General features: G+C 39.1%; 1 pseudogene; it reads left to right on the forward strand.

Moving 5' to 3' along the window:
* Positions 1–5,706, forward strand: part of LOC138371004 (serine/Arginine-related protein 53-like) — a 47,668-nt pseudogene extending 41,962 nt beyond the window's left edge.
* The last annotated feature ends 1,981 nt before the right edge of the window (positions 5,707–7,687 follow it).

Consider the following 7,687-nt stretch of genomic DNA (forward strand, 5'->3'; position numbering starts at 1 on the left):
TCTGCACAGAAAAAATAGATATTATTGCACTTACCGAAACGTGGTTGAATGTAGAAAATAGAGAACTTTTAGCTGAATATCAAATAAATGGATTTAAACTATTTCACACGGATAGATATATTAGACGAGGAGGGGGAGTAGCCATATATGTTAGGGACAATTTGAAATGTAGTCTCAAAGAGGGAATCAAAACTGAGCCACACACATAAACTATTTGCATAGAATTATACGAAAAAGCAAATAATATTATAATAGAAGTTATATATAGGCCACCAAATTTAGACAGAATGGAAGCAGAGCATCTATGGGATGAAATATCTAGAGCATCTAGATATAACAGTACTTATGTCATGGGTGACTTTAATTTTAGTGAAATAAACTGGGTGAGCAAAACAGGGAATAGTGAAGCAGAAGATGTTCTAGAATTAATTGACGATTGCTTTCTTACGGAACACATTAAGGAACCAACGCGGGAAAATAATATTTTAGATTTAGTGTTAACTAACAGGGAAGCACAAATTAAAGACATCAAAATAGGGAGTGAGCTAGGGAACAGTGATCACAAAGTAATCAGATTTAGCATAGAATGGAATAGACCTGTAGGAGAAAATTCTGTTAAAGTGCCAGATTTTCGAAAAGCTGATTTTAATAGCCTAAGAAATTTTTTGGGTCAAATAGACTGGAAAGTCTTGGGTATGGGGTGTGGGCCGGTCTTAGAGCGAGACATGAACCCAGCGATAGGTGACGTAAAAGGGGATTTCGATGTGGATTTAATATATAACTTATTTAAGAATATTCTAAACAAAGCACAGGAACGTAGTATACCATACAAATTGAATAGATGGAATACAAATGACCCAAAGTGGATAACAAATAATTTAAAGAACCTTATAGGTAAAAAGAGAGCTTGGTACAAAAGGATTAAGAATGGGGAAGTCAGTTTAGAAAAGGAATTCATACAACTGGTTAGAAATGTTAAAAAAGAGATTAGGAAAGCAAAAAGAAACTATGAAGTTCGCATAGCAGAGCAAGCAAAGTCAAATCCTAAAGGGTTTTTTCAGTTATATCGAACTAAGACTAGGGAAAGGATAGGTCCATTAAAATCTGAGACAGGTCAAATAACGGATAATGACAAGGAGATGAGTAGTATTTTTACCAAATATTTTATATCTGTATTTACTAAAGAAGAACTTAACAATATGCCTTCAGCGGAACAAGTCTATGTGGGTGGGGATGAGGAAAGGTTGACTAGTTTAGCAGTTACCAGGGAGGATGTAATTAAACAATTAGAAAAATCAACACCAAACAAATCCCCAGGGCCGGATGAAGTGTTTGCCAGGGTGCTTAAAGAATGCAAAGAGGGGCTTTCCGAGCCACTGTCTACCATATTTAATAAATCAATAGAGACAGGCAGAGTGCCAGAGTCATGGAAGGTAGCTAATGTGGTACCAATTTTTAAGAAAGGAGATAGATCACTTGCGTTAAATTATCGGCCAATTAGCCTAACGTCTATTGAGGGAAAGTTACTTGAATCAATAATTGCAAATACAATTCGTCTCCATCTTGAAAAACATAAATTAATAAATGAGCCGCAACATGGTTTTACAAATGGCCGTCCATGTTTAACAAATTTGCTAACTTTTTATTCCAGCATAGTTGAGGCAGTTGATAGTGGTTAGAATTGTGATGTTGTTAATCTTGACTTTAGCAAAGCTTTTGATACAGTGCCACATGAAAGACTAATTTAAAAAATAGAAGCTCATGGTATTGGGGGTGCTATATTAAGTTGGATTAAGGCATGGCTATTCCAAAGGAAACAGAGAGTTAGTATAAATGGGGTTAAGTCAGAGTGGGATAATGTTGTTAGTGGAGTACCTCAGGGCTCTGTCCTGGGACCTCTATTGTTTATAATATATATAAATTATTTAGATTCACGTTTGAGGTGCAACATTTGCAAATTTGCCGATGATACGAAAATCGGTAGGGAAATTATTTCGGAGGAGGACTCATTATCACTTCAAGTTGATCTAGATAGGGTTTTGAAATGGTCAAAGGATTGGCAAATGCAGTTTAACGCTGATAAATGTAAAGTTCTGAGGCTAGGTAATGATGATAGAGTTACAAGATACGAGCTAGATGGTGTTGTTATTGCGAAGTCGGATTGCGAAAGGGATCTGGGAGTTACGATTAGTAGGAATTTAAAACAAAAGGATCAATGCATGAATGTTCGTAATAAGGCGAATAGGACACTGGGATTTATTAATCGAATCGTTAGTATCAAGACACCTGGTGTGGTTCTTAAGCTATATCTTGCTCTGGTTAGGCCCCATTTAGATTATGCAGTTCAGTTTTGGTCGCCGTATTATAGAATGGATATAAATTCACTTGAACGTGTCCAACATAGGATGACTAAGTTAGTTCCCCAAATTAGAAATCTTTCATATGAAGAAAGATTAACAAAGCTTAAGTTGCATTGACTGGAAAGGCGAAGAGTTAGGGGTGACATGATAGAGGTTTACAAGTGGATGAATAGACATAACAAGGGGGATATTAATAGGGTATTAAAAATATCAACACAAGACAGAACACGAAACAATGGGTATAAATTGGATAAGTTTAGATTTAATAAAGACTTGGGTAAATACTGGTTCAGTAACAGGGTTGTTGATTTGTGGAACCAACTGCCACGTAACGCGGTGGAGGTGGGGTCCCTGGATTGTTTCAAGCGCGGGTTGGACAAGTATATGAGTGGGATTGGGTGGTTATAGATAGGAGCTGCCTCGTATGGGCCAATAGGCCTTCTGCAGTTACCTTTGTTCTTATGTTCTTTGGTTTGTTCGTTTGTTCGCAAACCTTACCACTATCAACTGCCTCAACTATGCAGGAATAAAATGATAGCAAATTTGTTAAACATGAACGGCCATTTGTAAATCCATGTTGTGACTCGTTTATTAATTTATGTTTTTCAAGATGAAGACGAATGGTATTTGCGATTATCGATTTAATAATGATAAGAGTTACAGGGTACAATCTAGATGGTGTTGAGATTACGAAATCGAATTGTGAAAGGGATCTGTGAGTTATGATTAGTAAGAATTTAAAACCAAAGGATCAATGCAAGAATGTTCGTAATAATGCAAATAGAACACTGGGATTTATTTATCGACGAGTTGTGATTCACTTGAACGTATCCAGCGAAGGATGGCAAAGTTCATTCCACAAATTAGAAATCTTTCATATAGAGAGAGATTAACATAGCTTAACGTTCATTCACTGGAAACGCGAAGAGTTAGGGGTGACATGATAGAGGTTTACAAGTGGATGAATGGACATAACAAAGGGGATATTAATAGAGTATTAAAAGTATCAACAAAGGACAGAATACGAAACAATGGGAATATACTGAATAAGTTTAGATTTCGGAAAGACCTGGGTAAATACAGGTTCGGTAATAAGATTGTTGATTTGTGGAACCATTTGCCACATGGCGTGGTGGAGGTGGGAGTCCCTTGATTTTTTTAAGCGTGGGTTGGACATGTATATAAGTGGTATTGGGTGGTTATAAATTGAAGCTGCCTAGTATGGGCCAATAGGCCTTCTTAAGTTACCTTTATTCATATGTTGTTATGCTTGACCAATGTCATGGATAGAAAATATACCTTTAATACTTATATTCGAAAACATCGATGTTGCACCCGACAACGCTTAAGTAGCCTTTATGATATTACAAAAATATATATGTATAATTTTTAGGCTTATCTTAACGCGTCTCAAAAAATCAAAGCACTTCCCGAATAACAGTTTAGAGGTGTGGTGTTACAAACTGCACCAACTATCAAGAGGAAGAAGAATTAGTAGTTAGGTGCTGTTATGGTTTATTTATGCCCATGCCACCTCTTGGATGGCCATACCTTCAATCAACACTGTTGAGCCACTTCCTTAGAGACATTCCTAGACTAAACATCTTCATCTTATTAGCAACACCGGACTGTCTTATTGGTTAACGCATCCACTCGCACTGCTATTGGATGAAGAAAAACTGTTCATTAATTCGAATAACAAAGGTTTCAGCGGCGTGTCGTGTACTGCGGGAACTGTATGAAGGAGCCATACAGTACGTAAATTAAGAAGAAATCCCCTACAACTGCACGTATAATTGTAGATAATATTGCAAACATGGGCCGTTACTCGATAGATTCAAGCAGTGAGGGGACCAGCAAAAGGAAACGGAGAAATAGGTCTCGGAGTAGCAGCAGTACTAGTTCCAGAAGTCGTCATCGTCACCATAAAAAGTCACGGACACACAGAAGACGTTCCTCTAGTCGGTCATTAAGCCGTTCGCCCAGCCCTCTGTCAGACAGGCGTTCTCGTTGTCCATCGCCCAGCCGTCTGTCAGACAGGCGTTCTCGTTGTCCATCGCCCAGCCCTCTGTCAAACAGGCGTTCTCGTTGTCCATCGCCCAGCCCTCTGTCAGACAGGTGTTCTCGTTGTCCATCGCCCAGCCCTCTGTCAGACAGGTGTTCTCGTTGTCCATCGCCCAGCCCTCTGTCAGGCGGGCGTTCTCGTTGTCCATCTCCCAATCCCCTGCCACGCAGGCGTTGTCTATCGCCCAGTCCTCTGCCATGCAGGCGTTCTCGTTGTCTATCGCCCAGTCCTCTGCCATGCAGGCGTTCTTGCTGTTCATCACCCAGTCCTCTGTCACGCAGCCGTTCTCGCTGTCCATCACCCAGTCCTCTGGCACGCAGGCGTTCTCGCTGTTCATCAGCCAGTCCTCTGTCAAGCAGGCGTTCTCGTTGTCCATCGCCCAGACCTCTGCCATGCAGGCGTTCTTGCTGTTCATCACCTAGTCCTCTGTCACGCAGCCGTTCTCGCTGTCCATCACCCAGTCCTCTGGCACGCAGGCGTTCTCGCTGTTCATCACCCAGTCCTCTGTCAAGCAGGCGTTCTCGTTGTCCATCGCCCAGTCCTCTGCCATGCAGGCGTTCTTGCTGTTCATCACCTAGTCCTCTGTCACGCAGCCGTTCTCGCTGTCCATCACCCAGTCCTCTGGCACGCAGGCGTTCTCGCTATTCATCACCCAGTCCTCTGTCAAGCAGGTGTTCTCGTTGTCCATCGCCCACTCGGAGGTCCCACTCATCAAGTCGAGATCGAGAGCGCCACAGGCGTCATCGCAGTCCTACTTATTCCCGCTCAAGATCTAGGGACAGATTTAGCCGGAAGCATCAGAGATCCAAGCACAGAGAGCGCAGTTCCAGCTCTGATTCAGATCATAGTGAAAAGTACTCAAAATCATGGTCAGCGAGACGCAGCAGTAGAGTATAAAGGATCAAAGAGACAAAGAAAGGAATAAGGAAAAAGAAAAAGTTCTCAGAAAGTCGTCTACAAAGAGACAAGAAATGCCAGTCTCTGAGCATAGAGAGTAGGAGCATATTCACGAGCTGTAGAAGAAATTGGAGATGATGATTTGGTTCAGCAAGCCTTAAAATCCAGCCGTAGTGGGAAAGCTCCCAAGAAACAAGCTGATAGTAAAGATGGAGATGAATCCAACTTTGGGACACTGCTAAGTTTGCTGCAAAGGAATTGCTAGGAAATTTATGCCTTCTAGTGAGGATAGTCTTTCAAGTCCTCACCTGTATCCTCGAGGAAGAGTATCTATGCAGGATTTTCTCACTTCGCCAAAAAGCTTTGGTTGGAGAACCAACATAAATTGACATGGGAGGATGAAGTCTTGTTCTTCAGAGTGCACATATAATTTGTAAAACATTAAGTACTTGTGGAATGCAGTGCAGTTTTCTTGTGTTAAAATGCGACTTGTCCTGTAAATATGAGTTTTACATAGCAAAGAATTTTGTAGGAATGTAGAATGTTTTTTCATTCTACATTCATTTAGAATGTTTTATAAAGCTATGTTTAGGTCTATAAATCAGGAATTTAATAAATCAAAGATGTGTTATATTGAAAATGTTCCTTATTGACATGTTCTCATTGCTGTGAAATAAAGGTTAGTAAAATATATCAGTTTGTTTTTAATCCTAAGTATTGATGAGTATATAAGAACATGAATCCATGGGAAAGTTATTGATTTTGTGTCCAACCCCCCCCCCCCCCCGCCCTTAGTCAATGTGGCCTGGTAGTTATAAGATGATTACGAATACAAAGGCTATCAATGATCTATGACAATTGACATGTACATTTCCTCCTAAAATTATTAAACCTTATTCTACAATACATTACACACAGAAATCACAATTGCGTGATGCATCAAATGAACAAATCCACAAGGTCGATGATTCGAACCTGCGTCCGGGAGCATCCCAGACGCTGCCTCAGTCGACTGAAGTACGACATGGTCAAGAGTTGAAACCGAAGTTCTACTGAACTTACTGGATCCTGCAGCTACTCCTCTACATACTGTACTGGATGTATAATCTTTTGGCAACATAAAGCACAGTATTTCTTTTATGCATAAACTGTTTACAAAAAAAATGGTTTATGAGCAACATGGAGATCGGCAATTTGACAACTGTCAGTTTGAAGTATTTTAGCACTAAAGTGAAAAATAGTATTCGTGGCTTTAATGAAAATATTGTATCTTTGCTGTTCAGAGCAGCAATTTCAGTCTAAAAATCTTTTAAGGAATAGAAATGAAAGTTTAATGTTACCCCCCACACAATACAGTATTGTATAAAACAAAATATATAAGCAAACAGTAAATTCGCAATAATCATTAAAAAAGTCTGCATTTTTTGTTTAAAGAATTCATTTTTATAAAATACTCTACTAGAACTGTCATGAATAGGTTGGTACATGCCTAATAATAAAAATCTTTGGCACATATATGCCTATTCCTCTGTAGCTTAGACCCATGACAAAAAATGTTTAGACCTTTGATTCTTGCCACTCTAAATTAGAATTCTTTTCCAATTGATTACCTTTAATTACATATGAGTCAACAGTTTGAAAAGTAAATATCTTACCGATTTATTTCACTCAAATTGAGCGAAACGACTCGTGTTCCAGGTGACAATATTGGAGACGGCAATTTACAGCATTAAGCATGCTTCCAGTTTTACCTTTACTCGTAATGAGCATAAATATTTCTCATACTTCAGATTCAAAATCTTGTTTGAAATGCTTCATACGAAGCAGTCAATTTATACAGCTCTTTGGAAACAAGAGCTATCTAAAAAACTATCTAAAAGGTTTATTCCAAATGATTTCAATTCAGAGCAAAATGTTCTCTACCATACAGCCTTTTAGATTAAATAATAAAAAAATATATAGAAACTCATAAACGCAGAACATCACCGATGTTACTTGCAAGTGCTTTATTCACCTTCAACATCATAATGACAGTTGAGAGCCATGACCAAAAAGCCGAAGCTCAACCCCCGACAAGTACAACTCTGGGAGCGCACACTGAGAAGAGATCTGGTGTTGCAACACTTGAATAACTGGGACATAATAGTCGACTTCCACGGTCTTCAGGATACGAATCGACTTTGCGAGATGTAGGATTTTACTGGAAGGGAAAAAATATCAAACTTTCCATTCCGTAACTTTGTAGCTTAACGAAGATTAACTGTTTTTCCAATTTGGTCCCAAGTGTTTAAAAGCATTTTATACACAACTAATACACAAGAGGCTAAGTTCATTTTAGTTATGTCTTCACAACAAAAATAATTAA

Source organism: Procambarus clarkii, chromosome 34, assembly GCF_040958095.1.
Source record: "Procambarus clarkii isolate CNS0578487 chromosome 34, FALCON_Pclarkii_2.0, whole genome shotgun sequence".
Classification (NCBI taxonomy): domain Eukaryota; kingdom Metazoa; phylum Arthropoda; class Malacostraca; order Decapoda; family Cambaridae; genus Procambarus; species Procambarus clarkii.